A 20,672-nucleotide genomic window follows, 5' to 3' on the forward strand; every position below is an offset into this window, starting at 1 on the left:
GCACTCACATCCCCTATGTTGCACTATTATTTATCGTCTTACACATATTACATCTTTTGTATATCTCTCGTTCAACCTCAGAACTGTTTACTCCACCTCACCCTACCCCCCCACAGTGGCTCAGTGGTTAGCACTATGGCCTCACAGCAAGAAGGTCGCTGGTTTGAGTCCTGGCTGGGCCAGTTGGGATTTCTGTGTGGAGTTTGCATGTTCTCCACTTGTTGGAGGTAGAACGTGACATGGGAATGGCCGCTGCTATAGTCAATACAGTGTACGTGCGTATTAGCCTCGGTGTACAAGCTTGGAACTTTAAACTAGCATGCAGTTGGCAATTTGGCATAACTTTGTTTAATTGCAGCAGTTTCGTTTCGTTCTGTGCAAATGAAATGCGGCTTAGAGAAGACTAATTACAAATAATTAACTGTGACGAATTAAAGCGCAGTTGATAGTGAAATCGGCTAATCATTGCATCCCTGTTAACGATATCAGTGCATTGTACACATCCAAATGTTTCGGCTGCTCGCGCCACTGGCTCATGGTGACTCACGCTCTGTGCAGCCTTCAACTGCAGCTCGTGCTGTATTGAACAGATGCACTCCACTTCATAACTATCGCGGCCGTTTTTCGACTAAACTAAATTCAGTTTTGATGTCTTGGTCACACTGTTTGAAGAGCCGGAACAAATTGCCTCAGGGGCCGAGTTCGGCTAGCGGGCTGCCAATTAAATAGCCCTGATGTATATTATAACAAATGTACGTTGGTTTCCTCCGGGTGCTCCGGTTTCCCACACAGTCCAAACACATGTGCTATAGGTGAATTGGATGAACTAAATTGGCCGTAGTGTATGAGTGTTTGTGAATGAGTGTGTATGTGTGTGTTTCCCAATACTGGGTTGGCGTAAGTTGGTACATAAGTTGGCGGTTCATTCCACTGTGGTGACCCCTGATGAATTAAAAGATTAAGCCAAATAAAAAAGTGATTGAATGAATGAATGACATCTTCAGAAGCCACCTAAAGACCACGTGCTGCTTTATTGCTCCTAAATATTAGATTTTTAAAATTCACCTAAGTTACAAAACTGTGTCATTCACCGACGTACCAAAACATGTTAAAAACAACAACTATATTTATAATTATAGATAAAAATAATAAAACTATATTTTTTGAACTTGTGGTCCAGCTTACTGTCTGATATGGGTGGCCTTTTTGGTCTTTGAATAGGGTATATGCCGAGCTAGTGTTTTTCCCCATACTGATAAACTTCCGGTGATAAACTATTGTGAGTTTTTTTCCATTTTATACGGTTCCTTTTACCGCATCGATGTTGTAATGTAATTAAAATACAATCAGTTAAAGAGACTTTGGCATTCATTTAGTTGCTAAGGCGTAAAACGAGACAAATATCCATTTGCTCGCACGCGCCTGTCAGAATCGGCAGGCTAGCGCAGAAGCTCCATTGAATATACTAGGGTAAAATAAATGCTCATATTATAAAGACATGACGGGAGAAAATGTCATTTAATGCAGTGCTTCTTGTACAATCTGAGACCCACTTTATATCAGATATCACTCAGCTAGTGGTGATCGCTGATTTTTAAAGGGCACCTATGGTAAAAATCTACTTTTCAACCTGTTTGGACAGACATATGTGCATGTATGGTGTATAGACCGTCATATTGGGGTGATATAAACACACCCAGTGCTTTTTTTTCAATTTAACAACATAAAAAACGGTGGACCAATTGGAGCTGTTTTCAAATCGACCGCTACCTGACGTAGGAGAGCGGTCCCCCCGCCCACCAATATTGATTGACAGGCGTGTCATCATATCCTCAGTTTGTTGATTCACGTCCGCCATTTTCAGCGTGAGTCGAAGCGATATCACTAAAGGAACACGCTAGCTCTATTTTTAGATGCAAGGCTCATTGGGCTCAACACAAGATCAATATTCTCCACATTATCGCTCTAATCGGAATTATTGGTTGTATCTTTAGGTAGGTTTGCAAACATGTGTACTTCTCATTGAGTCTACCTTATACTTCAGCCGTTTGCATTTCTCGCGATCCCAGAAGCTCCCTGTGATCTTAACTAGCATGCGTTTAGAATTCTAAACATCGGTTTCTATCAGGGTACACTCAAGTCGACGGCTGGGCACCGCGGACCGCTGCAGAAACCTATGTTTAGAATTCAAAAATGTGTGGCACGACGATTCGGGACACTTCATGTTTCTGCCGCGCCACAGAGAGTGTCTGGTAAGCCGTGTCGCGGCTTCGAGCGACACATCCGGTGCCTCAGTCAAAGTTAATTCAGTGTGTGTGGTTATTAGTTTCTGTGTACAAGCTCGGCACTTGAAACTAGCACACAGTTGGCTGTGAAACTGTACAAAGACACAAATGATTTTGTACTCTCTGCTTGGTCTGTGTCAGAGTCGTACATGTACGACTGAATGCTGATCCTCTCTCCTTCTCCGTCTGCCTGTCTCTGTTGCAAACGCAGAGCGGGTGAGCTTATGGCCCCGCCCCCTTGTTACATTGGCGGGAAGTCGAAATTAATTTACATGTGAAGCAACACACCCATAAATCAGCGAGCTGTGGACACGCCCCCAACATGACACTTTTGAACACATTATAATAAACAAATCTGAATTGTGTTTTAAACTGAACCTAAACTGACACACTCAGAACAACCATAATATTAATATTCAATCATAAAAAAGAGGTAAACTAGGTGCCCTTTAAAGAAAACAGACCTTAAACAAGCCGATTTTGCGTTGGCATACTATTCACCGGAAACGATTAACCCAGGTTACTGGCAAAATAAAAGTCCTATTAGCATGCTTCGACATATACCTCATAATACATAAATACACAAAACTACCACTACATTTCTTGTGCCTATTTAATCTTTATTTTTTGCATTTAGTTAAGTTAGTTTAATTAATTAAGTATAACTCATTTAGTTTAGTTCATTTTGTTATATCTAGTTTTGAATGCTTTCTCTGACAGATGGAGATTTATTAACAATATACATTTAAATACAGTCTGTACCTAAACAGACAATAAATATGTAAAAATAAACACATATAGATGCAAATAGACAAGTAGTGTGCAAGGTGAAAGATTTAACATAAAACACATTCAACATATGAACACATAATTGACTGTTGATGATTGATTTATGTAGGTAGTATTGTTAAATAAATGTTCATCTTCACTTCTATTAAGATTTCCTGTCATTGTACGCATTTCAGGGCTGTAAGAAGCGAGGCTGAATTGTTGTGTAGCCTGTTGTGTGTATTGTGTACTAGTTATATGTATCTAGTTTTGAATGCTTTGTCTGATAGATGGGGATTTATTGTAGTCTGAGTAGTAAGCTTGTACAGGCTTTACAGTTGCATGTTCTGGCTGTTGAAGCTGGTGTGCTGGAATGTATTATTATCCGGGACTGAAATCAGAATTGTTTGCTGGGCTCTATTGTTGTTGTTGTGGATCCACAGGTGCATTATGGGATCTTGCCAGTGTTTCCGAGCCAGCAATGCATTTGGAAACAGCCCCAGTTTTGAATCAATAACCAAACTTTTAACGCACACACATGCTCGAACACACACACAACCAAGTACTGATGCCATTAAAGCCTAAATTAATTTAGCTTCTTTTTATTTCACTTTAAGTTGAAGTACTAAACTAAACATATAAAATTATAGAAAGTTGAAGACTTCAGTGTAAAAAGAAACTTTAAAATTCATTCATTCATTTAGCTTCGGCTTTTTATTCATCAGAGGTCGCCACAGCGGAATGAATCGCCAACTATTCCAGCATATGTTTTACGCAGCGGATGCCCTTACAGCTGCACCCAGTACTGGGAAACACTCATACACACTCATTCACACACACTCATACACTTTGGCCAATTTAGTTTCATCGATTCCCCTATATCGCATGTGCTTGAACTGTGGGGGGAAACCGGAGCACCCGGAGGAAACCCACGCCAACACGAGGAGAACATGCAAACTCCACACAGAAATGCCAATTGACCCAGCGGGGATTTGAACCAGTGACCTTCTTGCTGTGAGGCCACAGTGCTAACCACTGAGCCACCATGCCGCCCATATCAAACATTGTCTGAAATAAAAATATTAAATATTAAATTCATTCATTCATTTTCTTTTTGGCTTAGTCCCTTTATTATTCCGGGGTCGCCACAGCGGAATGAACCACCAAATTATCCAGCACGTTTTTATGCAGCGGATGCCCTTCCAGCCGCAAACCATCTCTGGGAAACAATCATACACACTCATTCACACTCATACACTACAGACAATTTAGCTTACCCAAATAACCAGTACCCACATGGGGGAAACCGGACCACCCGGAGGAAACCCACGCGATCGCAGGGAGAACATGCAGAACATGAACTCCACACAGAAATGCCAACTGACCCAGCCGAGGCTCGAACCAGCAACCTTCTTGCTGTGAGGCGACATCACTACGTACTGCGCCACTGCGTCAACCCTAAATATTAATTATAAATAAATATAAATATATATAAAAATAAAGTGAAATATTTGATTATTTTATTTAATTAGACTTAATTACACTTTTTCACTTAAATAACTCTGAAGTATACTAAAATGAGTGAAAAATAAATAAAAATATATTACACTTATTTAAAAATGACCAGTGGTGGAAAGAGTATTGAAAAATCATCCTTAAGTAAAAGTAGCATTACTTACCTAAAAATGTAGTGCAAGTAGAGTAAAAGTATCTTGTAAATATTACTCAAAGTACGAGTAAAAAGTAGCCCTTTCAAAAGTACTCAAGAGTAGTGAGTATTACGCTGTGAAAAGCTGATGCATTTACATGTCATTTGTGGATGTGTGTAAACGTAACATTCTGTAGTGCATTTAGCTATTGTCCAGCAGGCACACAACGCCATAAGATGTTAATATTAGGTTAGATTTAGGTTGTGATGTCAGGTGACCAAAATTCAACGTTAAGGAGAACGTTATTTTTATTTCTAATAATGACATCAAATGACGTTGATATTTGGTTGATTTTAGGCTGTGTCAGAAACCAAAATCAAACATCGTGAGAACATCTTAAACCAACGTCATATTGATGTCCAATACTGACATTTATTCCTCAGGTATGGCAACCAGAATCCAAAGTCTGATAGACGTCATAGTGGTAACGTCCACACAATGTCAAGCTTAGACGCTTATATTTGGTTTATTTTAGGTTGGACGTTGGACATTGACATCAGCCTGACGTTGAGTTCCAAGGTCAATTCGATTTTATTTTTCAAATAAAATGCAACGTCCCCACACCGTTGGGGTACAATGTCAATCTGACATCATGTTGATGTCCTGTGTCTGCTGGGTGTTTAAGGCCATTTTGGTCATCATACAGTAAACATCCGTTATCTTCTCATCAGTGACATGCATCTAAACAGTCTCTGGGTCAATGTGTGTTAAGATTTTGGACATCTTCTTGGACACTTTTAATGTTTGCTGCAATTATAAATCGCCCACATCTTGAGGTTGTTCATTATGATGAGATTTACCTTCTATGTGTGGTTTGATTGGAATCACAGGACTGATTCTTCTAATCCCCATAGACAAGAAAAAATAAAGTAGTGACTGTAGGTTGAGGGAAAGTAGTAGAGTAAAAGTACTAATATTGCAGTAAACATGTACTCAAGGGAAAGTAAAAGATCACATTTAAAAACCACTCAGTAAATTACAATTCCTGAGAAAAACTACTCAAATACTGTAATCTGAGTATTTGTAATTAGTTACTTTACACCACTGTAAATGACTACTACAGATGGCGAAAACACACAATGTCTACGTTTACATGGACATCAGCAATGAAATTATTTGCTTTAAGGCCCATGCACACCGAGACGTTTTTTGCTCGCGTTTTCCGTTGAAGTTTAACGCCTCGTGACTAAATAAAGAGCACCAATGTGATCGTGCACACCAACGCGCCAAACGGCAGGCGTAAAAGCGTCATTTTTAAAGAAGCTCCTCATGCTCGTTTTTTGTTTTGACATGCCGTGTGCAAAACCTTCTCATCCAATCAGATTGGCACTTTTGTTCACGTGCACAGAGCTGCTAAAGTTACAGTAAACAGCACTTGGAGGCGCTCAGGTGCAAAACTGTCAATGCAAGCACACATTGAAGAAGACACCCAGAGGCGATATGAACGTGGAGCTGCTTATTGCACTGATGAACAATAATCATTTCTTCATCGCTAGAGCTGGAGCTGCTACTTGAAACATGCTTGTTGGAGTCACCAGTAACTTTTACAACAAGGGTGTGAACTTCCTCTCTTATTCTTTTTCTGTGTTATAAGCGGGATGTCAGAAGCTTAAAGTTGTGTAGCGCCATCTAACGTCAAGGAGGGATTTTGCATACTCTGCATATTTTGCGAATCGCTTGGGTTTGAATGCGGAAAAACGTCTCGTAAAATGCCGATGATAAACGCAAACGAAAAGCATTCCGGTGTGTACAAGCCTATAATCTAGTTAAGAGAATATTAAGATGAAGGATACATGAGTTGCTTTTGCGATGCCGTTACTTTCATGATCTCGTTTTACATGTTATAACACATAATTCAATTATCGTCATTGCGTCACCGTACTATCCACGTTTCCACTGGAGTTTTATGTAATTTTGTATGTTTCATTTTTAATTTGTCGACATTAACTGCAGTTTGGCACTGCAGGAACATTTCATGCATGCCCCCCTGACAAACGAGATATTGGATGCAACTGTGAACTGCTGGAAGAGTGTAGTTTTAATAGGATTTCATACCGCACTCTGAATGGGAGAAAAAAGCCTTGGCATTTCGCGATGCAGGTGTCTGTGGTCTTCACTGACTTGGTAGGTGCAGATAATAGTGTCAAACTGCAGTGTGTGTATAGACTATCCAGTCATAACATGCGATGAAAAGTCCTACATGACAGTAATAGTTTGATTAAGGTGTTTATATGTCTAAACTGCACTTTAGTAATGCGACTAAAATCGGACCACATGTCTTAATTTGATTTCTCTTTAGTACGATTATGCTGTTTACATGGTAGACTCTTAAACAGTATAGTCTTAATCATATTAAAATCTGATTATTGGTATCCATGTACTCACTGAAATGATCTAAATTGAAGTCAAAACCAAAATATTAACAAGAAAACATAAAGTGACAGTGTTATGATGTCATCAGGAGGGATTTGAATGCTGATCTGAGTCCCAATGATGCGTGAAAACCTCATAAACACACACTATCATCTGAAAGGGCCTTTATTTTGCTTTTCTATATGATTTTGAATGAACTGCATCTTCATTGAAACAAAATCCATGTCTCTGCTGCCTTGGAAACCCTGTGACGGTTGTGCTTGGCTTAATTTTGCAACAATATTAGTGTATGTTTCATTGTGTGTGTGAGTGTGTGTTCCACATTTGTAGTGTACTTGTTTAGGCGTGGAGCAGAGAAACATCGTCAGGCAGAAATAATTGATGAACGTGGTTATTTATAGCAGACTGACCTTGATTTTTTTTCTTGCAGTCAGAGTTTAACCGCAGTGAACCGCGCTTTGGTTAATATTTCTGAAATCATGTCGGAGTTGTGGTGTCAGTGCAGTGATGTCGTTGCGTGTGTGTGACGTCATGCCATGTTACCATGGCGACCCGTGCTTTCATTGTGCATATAGCTGAATTATTAGCATATGCAGTGCAGTGCTGCTGCTGTTTTGATGCATGAAAGCAGGATTACAGCAGAGGGTAGGGATGGGGGATATGGACTTATTAAATATTATAATAATAATAAAATATATCACAAATTGTTTCTGGCGTTTATTATGATAAGGATATAAATGATTCAATAATGATATAATTCATAAGTAATCACTGAGAGACAAGAAAAGTCATGTATCTTTAGTGAAAAGTAAATTATATTTGATTAATTTTTATGGTGTCACTTTATTTTGATGGTCCATTTGTTGAATTAAGTATATTGCATCAGCATGCCAACTAATTCTCATTAGATTATAGGTAGACTGTTAGGGTTGGGGTTAGTGTAAACTGACATGTACTTGTTAAGTTTCTTATAGTCAGTTAAATCTCTATTGATGGAGCAGTATCAGTAGATAATAAACAGACAGTCTACTAATACTCAAATGGACCATCAATATAAAGTGTTACCAATTTATTAATTTATTTTTTAAATAGAGCTACCGAGCTCAAGCATAATCAAACACACTGAAGCAGCCAATCAAGCTTTTCAGGATCATGTCTAATACACAAGCAGATGTGCTGAAGCAGGTTACATATTGCTATAGGTTATACATACACTCACCGGCCACTTTATTAGGTACACCTTACTAGTACCAGGTTGATCCCCCTTTTGCCTTCAGAACTGCCTTAATCCTTCATGGGATAGATTTAACAAGGTACTGGAAATATTCCTCAGAGATTTTAGTCCATATTGACATGATAGCATCACACAGTTGCTGCAGATTTATCGGCTGCACATCCATGATGTGAGTCTCCCTTTCCACCACATCCCAAAGGAGCTCTATTGGATTGAGCTCTGGTGACTGTGGAGGCCATTTGAGTACAGTGAACTCATTGTCATGTTCAAGAAACCAGTCTGAGATGATTCACGCTTTATGACATGGTGGGTTATCCTGCTGGAAGTAGCCATCAGAAGATGAGTACACTGTGGTCATAAAGGGATGGACATGGTCAGCAGCAATTCAATTCAATTCATATTTATTTGTATAGCGCTTTTACAATGTAGATTGTGTCAAAGCAGCTTCACATAGAAGATCATAGTAAATTGAAACAGTGTCAGTTCAGTTTTCAGAGTTTAAGTTCAGTTTCAGGTTAGATTAGTTCAGTTCAAATGCAAATCCATCAATGCGCAGCTCTACAAGTCCCGAACCGTGCAAGCCAGAGGCGACAGTGCAGAAGAAAAAAACTTCACCAATTGGCCAAAGTGAGGGATAAAAAACCTCGAGAGAAACCAGGCTCAGTTGGGCATGACCATATCTCTTATACTCAGATAGGCTGTGTGGTGTTGACACGATGCTTAATTGGTACTAATGGGCCCAAAGTGTACCAAGAAAATATCCCCCACAACATTACACCACCACCACCATCCTGAACCGCTGATGCAAGGCAGGATGGATCCATGCTTTTATGTTGTTGATGCCAAATTCTGACCCGACCATCTGAATGTGGCAGCAGAAATGGAGACTCATCAGACCAGGCAACGTTTCTCCAATCTTCTATTGTCCAGTTTTGGTGAGCCTGTGTGAATTGTAGCCTCAGTTTCCTGTTCTTAGCTGACAGGAGCGGCACCCGGTGTGGTCTTCTGCTGCTGTAGCCCATCCGCCTGCCAGGTTGGACGTGTTGTGTGTTCAGAGATGCTCTTCTGCAGACCTCGGTTGTAACGAGTGCTTATTTGAGTTACTGTTGCCTTTCTATCAGCTGGAACCAGTCTGGCCATTCTCCTCTGACCTCTGGCATCAACAAGGCATTTGCGCCCACAGAACTGCCGCTCACTGGATATTTCCTCTTTTTCAGACCATTCTCTGTAAACCCTAGAGATGGTTGTGCGTGAAAATCCCAGTAGATCAGCAGTTTCTGAAATACTCAGACCAGCCCGTCTGGCACCAACAACCATGCCACGTTCAAAGTCACTTAAATCATCTTTCTTTCCCATTCTGATGCTCGCTTTGAACTGCAGTAGATCGTCTTGACCATGTCTATATGCATGAATGCATTGAGTTGCAGCCTTGTGATTGGCTGATTAGAAATTTGTGTTAACGAGCAGTTGGACAAGTGGCCGGTGAGTGTGTATGTATGTGTGTATGTATGAATATATATATCTATATATATATATATATATATATATATATATATATATATATATATATATATATATATATATATATATATATATATATATATATAAAAAACAAAACAAAAACACAAACAACCAAAAGTGTACAGTGTACGCTGCATCATCCACACAAAAATTATTCATCCTCTTCTTCCTCTTTTAATTCCACATCTTTAATATAACCGATGAAAGGACTCCTACAGTGTATTTTTAGCCATTGCCAAAAATATTCTGGTGCAACATAACACCTGCTTTGTGCTCCAGGGTCACATTTAAGTCTACATGCTGTTGTACTGCCATCTAGTGGAGTTGATCTTTCTGGTTAAAATAAGAAAGGAGGCGACATGGTGGCTCAGTGGTTAACACTATCGCCTCACAGCAAATAGGTCACTGGTTCGAGCCCCGGCTGGGCCAGTTGGCATTTCTATGTGGAGTTTGCATGTTCTCCTCGTGTTGGTGTGGGTTTCCTCCGGTTGCTCCGGTTTCCCCCACAGTCCAAACACATGCGCTATAGGTGAATTTAATAAACTAAATTGTCCGTAGTGTATGTGTGTGGATGAGTGTTTATGGGTGTTTCCCAATACTGGGTTGCAGCTGGAAGGGCATCTGCCATGTAAAACATATGCTGGATAAGTTGGCGGTTCATTCCACTGTAGCGACCCCTGATGAATACAGGGAAAATATGAAGAGAGAGCATGAAGATGACATATACGTCTCCACTGTGTTACATTCACAATTAAACAAAGCCTCTGCATCATAAATAGAACACAAATAACAAATTCCGTAGTTGCCATGGATACTGAGTTCCTTTGTCTGTGTTTACCAGTGTAGCATCTGTCTGAGTGAACGTTCACGCTCATGAGCGTTCATAGATGTTTAGACAGGGATGTTTTTAGCTGCAGGATATAGTGGTGTTTAAAAGCTGCGTGTGGATGTGAGTGTGTGTGAGTGCATGCAGAGAGGTTTGAAAGATGGTCATTTTTTTCCCCTCATAAATGATGCAGGCGCTCAGAATAAATGATTGCATCACGCAAATACACACACTCACACATAAATCATTGATCAGTCTCGATGAGGTTTTGGTTTATTGACTTCAATAACGAACATACAAAATTCGATTTTGGGCGTCACGGTGGCGCAGTGGGTGGCAAGTTCGCCTCACAGCAAGAAGGTCACTGGTTTGAGCCTCGGCTGGATCAGTTGGCATTTCTGTGTGGAGTTTGCATGTTCTCCCCATGTTCTCATGGGTGTTCTCCGGGTGCTCCGGTTTCCCCAACAAGTCCCAACTAAGACATGTGGTATAGGTGAACTGGGTAGGCTAAGTTGTCCGTAGTTTATGTGTGTGAATGAGAGTATATGAATGATTCCCAGTGATGAGTTGCAGCTGGAAGGGCATCCGCTGCATAAAAGACATGCTGGATAAGTTGGCGGTTCATTCCGCTGTGGCAACCCCAGATTAATAAAAGGACTAAGCCGAAAATAAAATGAATGAATGAATTCGATTTTACACAAAAAAGACAATAATAGTAACAATGATAATAACATATCAGATCAGGTTAAATAATATTATAAATACATATAAAAAATGTGTGTGACATATGTAAAAAAAAAAGAAAAACATAAAGAGAAGAAAATAAAAATTATACAGAGATACATAAATAAATAAGGACTTATGTGTGAATGAATGAATGTATGTATTTAACAGGGACATGCACAAAAATTACATTAACCTCAAAGAGGAAAGATGCATTGTGCCAGGTTGTAGCAGCAGGGCTCGAAATTGCAACCGTTTTGGTCGCATATGCACCAATAAATTTGGGAGCATTTGTGCGAGTGCATAAAATTGTTGCCGTGTTTTCACAGCAAAATCTTCACCGCATGCACCGATTTAGGACACATTCACGCATTAAGCATCGTTGCACCTAAAAACACCAAAGGGAGCGCTCAGGAATGGTTTAAAACAGTCGACATGTTACCTTGCTGCAGTAAACAAAGCCCGCAATGACTGCCCCGCCTTCAAGCTCTTCTTATTGGCCCACTGCGCTAGAACAGAACGCAAATGGATTGGTTAATATCAGCTGTCAATCACTCAGTTCAGATGACAGAGAGCTACAGCCGCGAAAATGTAAAGGTCTGGATACGAGAGAATGAAAACAACACTGACAGATTTATCTTTAGAAACCACCTAAAGTTACAAATAATGGCACATCTGATTAGTGATCGCGTAGTGAATGTTAATCCAGCATTTACACTTTTCCAAGAGTGGGTAAAAGACTTCCAGTGGTTAAAGTCCGCTATGAAATTGACTAACGGTAAAGCATTCACCTTAAAGGCGGTGTGATGAAGTTTGCAAGTAACAGTATTTGCCACATCTGCACATTTTAAGCATAAGATGTTCTATTTAATCCTTCATTTAATCACTATGATGCTATCAGTCGTGTGACCATTGCTAAAGAGCATGCATTCACTGAGATGACATTAATGTTGCAGGTCGTGAAAAGAACGTTAATGCTATTAAGATGACGTATGAAAACAATACATGTCAATAGCATCTGTGCAATATCAGACAGCACCCATGAGAACAGCACAGTTATTATCATTAGCTCAGTACATCTCATTCATGTCAAGCTGTGTGTGCAGGGCCGGTGGGCGCATGCAGATTTTTGTTTATTTGTTAGTTTTGATTAGAGTTGGTTTAAAATGCAATAAATCTGTTAATATAAAACGTGTAGTAACTGTGCTCAGAATTTTTGGTGGATGCCACTAAATTTTGTCTGGTGCGCCTAAATTTTTGAAGTTAGGAGCACCGGTGCTACCAAGAAAAAAGGTTAATTTCGAGCCCTGAGCAGGATGGCTATTTTCCACCTGCAGTTCCTGGACTGGTTAAAATTAAAACAATAATATCCAATTAATTAAAAAGTCAGTTTAAAACATACAGGCATAATCGCATATAAACTAAAACACTAACAAATCAAAAACATCTCACTCAGTGTGTACAAATTAGATTTGCCACCTCCTAGTCAGCCGTGAAAACACCTTATAATTTGTACATGTGATTATTTCTGTTGGCAGAGAATTCCATGGATTTGTGGCTTTATAAATAAAAGAAGATTGACCAAAAGAGGTCTTACGTCTTGAGGCAATACATTCCCCTCTTACCATAGAACGTGTCGTTCGCGATGTTTTCTCTAACTTGGAATTAATGGCCCGTTTCCACTGAGTGGTACGGTACGGTTCGGTTTGGTTTGGTACGCTTTTATGGCCGTTTCCACTGTCAAAAAGCGTACCGAACCGAACCGTACCGTACCACTTTTTCGGCACCCTTTTGAAAGGGTACCAAACACGAGAAAGGGTACCAAAAGGCGGAGCCACACGCGCAGCTGAACGCTATTGGTTTACAGAGATACGTCATTCGCTTACGCAACAAGCCAGAATGAAAACAAAAAACCCGCCATGTTTGAATTACACAGCGAGAGATTATAGCGGAATTATAAATACATATAATAACGAGCCATGGTCGACCTGGGCTCAAACAAACCTTGTCGTCGGCTTGATGAACAGCCACAAATCCAAGAAGAAGAGCAGATTTACCCTGTGGACCGTAGTTTTTTACGAGCCAGTCTGAGGCGCGAGCGGTTTCGCTTTCTTGCTAGCGCTCGCCCGCGTCTAACATTATATCTGAAATAACACACTTCTTGAGCTGATGATAATAACCTGCGCTTGATTATTGGTGTGCTTTTGAAACTCGATCCTGTCAGACACTGACAAACGCGAGAGTGAAGCGTGAAGAAACAAAGAAGGCGGAAAAAAGGAGCACATTATTTTTTCAACAAACGTGAACAAAATTCCATGTATAACTAACTTATCATCTTCACATTTTGGACTAATATGAACCGGGAATGACGGAATTACTGTCTAACAGAGGCTACATGTGCTGCTGAAGCTTAAATACACAGATAAAAGGTTTTCACTGACTGTAGGCTATAATATCTGTTGTTTTGAACCTAAATACGGGCGAAATGTCTGCTATATGTAGTTCTTTTGTAGTTGGTAACATATCAGAGGCTGTAAGGGGCTGTATGTGTTTATATATGTTCATTTATTTAGTTATTTAATATAATTACAGATGTTACAGTAGTCTGTTTCGCACTATCATTGATCTGCAGTTATAATCAACTCATGTTCATAGAAAAGTTAGTAATAAACATTTCTACACAAGTATTTATGTATGAAGCATCTGTTTTGTGAAAAGTGCTTTTCATATGATATGTGAACGACCCATACAGCTTTATTGTAGACATTTCCTCGAGTGAGAGTGACGTCGACTGAAACTTTCTGTCATACACCACGCCCACCAAAAGAGTACCCTTGTTAGTGGAAACGCAAGCCTGATAAAGGTGACCCGTACCAAACCGAAACATACCGTACCGTACCAGTCAGTGGAAACGAGCCATAAATGTTTTTTTTTTTACGATGGAGCAGAAAGATTGTGAATAACTTTGAAGACAAAACAAATATTGGATTATTTAATAATATTATCAAAACTTAAGAGACCATGTTTTTTAAGATATTGCAGTGACGCTACAACCGAGGCTTTTTATCATGAATTTTAAGTGAATTTCACGATGTTAAAGATGATTTACATGCCTGAGACCGGCTCGCTATACAGTACAACAAATGTGGAAACAACCATAGTATTTAAATACACACCAGAGGCCTCATACGTCAGAGAATCTCTGATATGTTTAAAATGTCTTAGATTGAATCTCAAGATATTTCATAGATTTATCCGTGATATTTCCAAAATAGTCATCATAATAATCCAAGGATCTATAACTTTTCTTGTTTTTAACCAGTCTAATAGATTTAATAAAAACATCAATAAAAACATCAAAACACAGACCGCTCACCGGCCCTGCACGCACTGCTTGACATGAATGAATCTGTTAATGATAACTGTACTGTGTTCTCATGGGTGGTGTCTGATATTGCACAGATGCTTTTGACATACACCTTATTATTTGCATAGGTCATTTTAATAGCAATACCGGTCTTTTCATGAGCTGCAATATTAGTTTAATCTTGGTCATTGCAAGCCCTTTTGCGATGGTGTATGTGGTTTTAAATTTTACATATAGCTGCCACTTGTACGGCTGACAGCGTCTGGCGATTAAATGAAGGATTAAACACAACCTCTCGTGCTTAAAATGTGTAGATGTGGCAAACAGTTACCTCAAAATTCCGTCCCACAGACTTTACAGTGAATGTTTAGTTATTTTCAGAGCAGACTCGAAGCCAATGGAAGTCTTTTATCCACTCTTGGAAAAGTGTACACTCTTAAAAATGATGTGTTAAAAATTTACACAAAAAATGTGTTAAACAGATCGTAACACATTTTGTGTTACTACAGACACATTGTGTGTTAATATTGTGCTTAACTGTTTACACAATGACTGTGTTAAACACATTTAAACAGTATGTTGGAATACAGTGCATTTTTGGTCGTAGTCAAATGGCACTGTGTTATGTGTTTATGTAGTTTATTTATCATGATGGTAATATAAAATAAGCAATTGTGAGAATGTGGTTGAAAATTCTGTATTTCGGGATTTATGCTGTGGAATTTCTACACGCGCATGCGCAGTGACGTTTTTTTTCAACCGTCGCTCTCCCAGACCTCTGTCGGATAATGCACCTCTCTGCCTCAGGTGAGTGAAATTAATTACAATTCGTCTACGATAGTAAATATTGTTTCCAGTCTGCGCGAGAATGTTTTGTGTTAGTTGACCAAGAAGTTATTTTTGTTACTTTTATTATGTCTCCATGTTTCGTACTCCAAAAACACGGGTGACTTGGCAACTCTCTGTCATGCAACATCAACTTTAGCCGTGCAAGCTAACGCTTCTGGCGCGTCTTTTGTAAAGCTGCTTTGGCACTTGGCAGAATTGTTAATAAGTTACATATAAGGCGAAAGACTTACGCTAAATATGTATTGCATTTTGGTACGTTATGAGAGTTACCGTTACTTTAAAATCACCGGCTCCGCGTCACTTTAAAGCTTCCGCGTCTCTGACACGTGAGGTAATGTTACCGGACACAATTTATACATTTACGTTAGTATCATAATGTTATTTAATAAAAAGCCTAAGATGACGCTTTGCGGCAGGAATTTAAACAAGAATCCTTTGTCATAACGTTAGTTTTGTACAAACACCAAATGGCGCCGCGGAGTGAGCAAATTCATAAACAATGTCTTAAATATGAATATCTTTAATGAAATCAACATTGCGCGCCATTTTGTGCTACCCAGCTAGTCACATACTATTTAAAATGTACTTTTTATTGTCATACACAGTTACTTGTGTGTGTTTTCTCATTGTGCTGTGTATATATGGATTTCTTTCTCTTTTACTTAGATGATGGAAGTCGAGGAACAAATTACAGTCCCTCTAACAGTTTTACACCGAGTTCTTGCAACTGTCTTCATAGACGGAAAGGAAATATGGAGAAAACTATCCTCAGTCAAACCTGAACTGTCTCGACTATCTCTTGATTGAATATTGAAATTTGACACAGATTTTCAAGAGTTCATTGACACTGATGTAAATGCAGGAGAACAGGAGCTTGACAAATTTCAAATAAATTATATTGCAAGCAACACCCCCGACTCATTAGAAAGTGTGCACTCATTACAGGTAAAACATTAATATCTTTCTCCCTTTATATTACTATAGATAAAAGTAAACATTTAAATAAATAAAATGTTTTTGGCATTTCTTAGTGTCCTTTAACAGATTCAACTCAGACTGGCACCACAACTAGTTTGCTGACGCTGCTTGAAGAAAAAGCCTCTACAATCCTGAGAGAACATGAAGAGACAAAGACGCTGTCCATTTTCTCATGAAAGATTCTTGTTAAAGTTGCTGTCAGTGACCTTGTAGAGAAACATGCATTGTGAGTATGTGGTTTAATTATTTCATGTAAGGTAAATTTATTTTCAAATTAAATTACATTTATTTCAATAAGTTATATATTAAAATAATATTTTTTAAAAATATTTTAAATAAATACATTTAACAATCAATTTATCCCAATCAATTCCAAAGTACCACTGTTTAGTCAGTTTTATTATGTTTGTCAATGTTTGTGTAAGAGCAATTTATGCAACTATTTTATTTTTTAACTTTTTTAGCTATCCAATTTGGTACAGAAAAACTGGCACTACCAAAAGAGATTGTGTCATTGTTCCCCTCGTTAAGGATTCATGTGCCCTTTGGTGAAAACGAGGGACATGTAAGAATGGTTTTACATTATAAACTGAATTTATTAGGAATGTGTATATAAGTTGCTCATCTATACTTGACTTTAATTAGTTCTGTTTTTGCATTACTAATGTCAGGAGCATTTTTTGCTGGGCCATCACACAGTGGATTTATTGAAATGAGATTACGTAACATCAGATGAAAGCTTCAACAGAGCCAGCGGGTGTACAGTTTGAAACATCGTCATTGTACACCGCAACCTTCTTTACCAAGTCCAGATGAAACTGTACCAAGTGAGTGGTTGACTCTGATAAAGAGGATTTCTTGACATGCCAGATTTGGTAATAGACATGCTCAACTAAGACATAACTTTACACAAACATTTATTTCATAATTGTAATATTAATATTTCTTATTTTCTAATTTCTTTCTTCCTTTCTTTGAAGATGGACATTGAATCCGGAAATGGGACGGGACGATAATTCCAAAACTCAAGAAAATAGCATCCTTGGAGAGGAAAAATGACATCAGACACTTACTGGAGAAGGCTGACAATCAGCATGATGGTGTGAGTTTCAGCCAAAATGTCTGTTGTATGTGCACACTTTTCTAAACATAGTTTAAAAGAGAAAACTTAATGTGAATATTAATATTCTATTCAAGGTAAAGTATTAATTTCAAATAAATTGTTTAAATTCTTCTTTTGCATGTGACCTGTATCTTCACTTCAAGATGAGCTGTGTTACACTATGTTGAAGATCCTTATTCATCTTCTTCCACCCAATGCATCTGTGAGAAGTGTAGCTGGGAGTAAATGCTGTGTGACTTCTGCTGTGTCCTACCTGTTGGTACAAGTTCCGGTATATTTTTTTATTGTGTTAGCTTGTGATAAATAAAATTGTTTCTAATGCAGCAACATTTTCTAATGCTTTTCATTGTTTCATTCCTGAAGGCTGGTACTAACGTTACATCTTTGCTCGCTGAATCCATGAAAGGGACCGTGAAGTCAGCTCAGCCGCAGTTGTTTTCCATCGGTTCTATAGGACATGATCCCAGTACGTAATTGTGGCAAAGAATGACTCTTTTGCTCTTCCATTTGATGTTGAAAGCCTGACCTGTGCTGTGACAGACTTTTCAAATTCTTCTGGCTGTGCACTCTTCAGTATCCATGCCAACTGTCTTCTGTTTTAATTTTTTTGAGTGTATATATATATATATATGACCTGTCTTTGTCTTGCAAACGATCAAAGTTCATGGAATTGATTGCTAAGGTGCAGTCTCGTACCTAATTGAAATAAGCATGTACACCTGTCCAAAGTGTCTTTAAAATGATTGTGTTGAAACAAAGGGGTTAATTTGGCATTTAAGGGAAGTGCATGTACTCTATGATAGTCACAACCTAACTATTTTTTAGTCAAAATGGTTAATTACAATTCCTTTTTAAAACATCTGAACAGAGATCACTTTAAAATGAATTCATGCCCTTCTATAGAGTCAGGACACACAGAGAACTTGGATATATCCAATCAAATTGATGAAAGCAGAATAAGTAACTTGAGGATAATGTCCATATGTTTCTGAGAGTTTTAAGAGTAAAGTATTTTGATGAACATCTTTTTCCTTCTTTGTCATCCGAACAAATGATTTTGACATGGCTTTGCTGCCTGGGGACTTAATAGATTACAGACCTCTAGACATTGTGTCATTTTGTGATCAGCAGTATGTAACTCCTAAATACAAAATTTTGTTTTAAACATGTTAGTGGTTGAAACTTCGGTAACACTTTATAATAACTACACCCTATAAATCATTTATTAAGCATTAGGAAATAGTTAATTCATTAATTAACCGCTTACTAATGTCTTATAATGTAGAGTTAATGCTTAACAAATAGTGAATTAACTATTTGCTAATGCTTAATAAATGATTTATAGCATGTTGTTACTATAAAGGGTTACCTAAATGTTTGAAGTGTTTTGACTAGATTTTACAATGATTTATTTTGTTAATACAAACACCTTACATGTAGGTGAATACAAAAAACAGTGTGCTATGGTTATTTCTTTCACTATAGAATAATTTTGAAAATTTATATGTTGGGAACTGTTTCATACATATTTGACATTTTATTTGGCGTACGTAACAGATATGAGTTCAATTTAATTAATGCTTTTTAAAGTGAGTTTTTATATTATGTACAGCTAATTGTTTTTACAATGAAATGCTATAAAACATTTGAATGCATTAATTCCATGTTAAAGGAAAAAAAATAAACAGTATGTGAACAGTGTTTAATGTTTCCTGTGAGATTTTGTATATTGATTTAGCATTTATAATATTTTTTACATTTAAAATTATAAAAACTAAATAGTAACACATAGTTGTGTTAGATACATACAAAAATAACACATCTGTGTGTCAACTTATGCTGCACATTAATGTGTTACATTTTATGACACATTTTGTGTGTTAAACTTAACTCAACATGTGTTGTCCCTGAGCACACTCAGAACATGTGTTGAAAATAACACATGTTGTGTTGTTTTCAACACATTTGTTTTTAGAGTGTAGATGGTGGATTAACATTCACCACATGATCAGTAATCAGATGTGCCATTATTTGTAGCTTTAAGTGGATTCTAAAACTAAATCTGTTTTATCCGTATTTCATAGATTTATCCGTGATTTTCCAAAATAATCCTCATAATAATCCAAGGATCTATAACTTTTCTTGTTTTTAACCAGTCTAAGAGATTTAATCAAAATTAAAAAATGTGAAAAAGAAGGCTGTGAATTAGAGAATTTTTGTTTGTGAATAAAATACTTCCCATACAAAATAAAAAGTGAATAATGTAGTTTTCTGGTATATTGGTTTACATTTATAGTAACAAATAATATCTTGTAGTTGAAAATGGCTGGAAGAAGCAATGTAATTACCTATAATATGAAGATATAAGCTATTCCAAAAGCTTTTTGTGTTTTCACACTGAAGAAACTATGAGAATCAGGGTTTCCTCTTCAGCTTTACAAAATGAGCATGAACTATCAACCTCCATATACTTTGCTAAAGTACTATTCGCTGGATATATTTGATGTAGAATTTTAAAATGAACCTCTTTTGTTTTATTGGGAATGCAGGTCTTATGAGGTAATAGCCAGGCTTTTTTCCAGTCTATTAGGTCAATTAAGGATGTTTTTATTTTGGAAAATTTGTCGAATATATTTATTATTACATACTTTTTTTTATCAAATATACTTATTCCATTTAAGTTCAGCTCTGGTTCTTTAATAAGTTGAATTAGACTTAAAGGAATCGCTTTTTCCACAGCATTAAATTCTTTAAAAGTGATTAGTCTCTGTGTAGTGTTTATTTGTGGAGCTGATGCTGTTTAAGCTGCAGTTCATACTGCTCACCACTAACCGGCAGCATTGAGCTGTAAACCTAGAGCACCTTTAGAATTCAAGAGTGTTGGTATATTAGTCTGTCTTTTTAAAAAAATAAGTA

The 20,672-nt window shown here is 37.8% G+C and overlaps 1 protein-coding gene and 1 long non-coding RNA gene across 5 annotated transcripts in view; both read left to right on the forward strand.

Moving 5' to 3' along the window:
- Positions 1-20,672, forward strand: part of fgf12b (fibroblast growth factor 12b) — a 110,186-nt gene that overhangs the window by 43,961 nt on the left and 45,553 nt on the right. The gene's annotated exons all lie outside the window — the stretch shown is intronic.
- Positions 15,318-18,979, forward strand: LOC130241430 (uncharacterized). Of its 2 annotated transcripts, none has more exons than XR_008838876.1 (8): positions 15,318-15,613; positions 16,322-16,600; positions 16,687-16,859; positions 17,098-17,198; positions 17,305-17,460; positions 17,614-17,760; positions 17,900-18,027; positions 18,120-18,979. It is a non-coding gene; the product is annotated as an uncharacterized LOC130241430 (long non-coding RNA). The 2 variants fall into 2 exon arrangements; XR_008838875.1 differs by having other exon boundaries at positions 17,614-17,733.

Source organism: Danio aesculapii, chromosome 15 (assembly GCF_903798145.1).
Source record: "Danio aesculapii chromosome 15, fDanAes4.1, whole genome shotgun sequence".
NCBI lineage: Eukaryota > Metazoa > Chordata > Actinopteri > Cypriniformes > Danionidae > Danio > Danio aesculapii.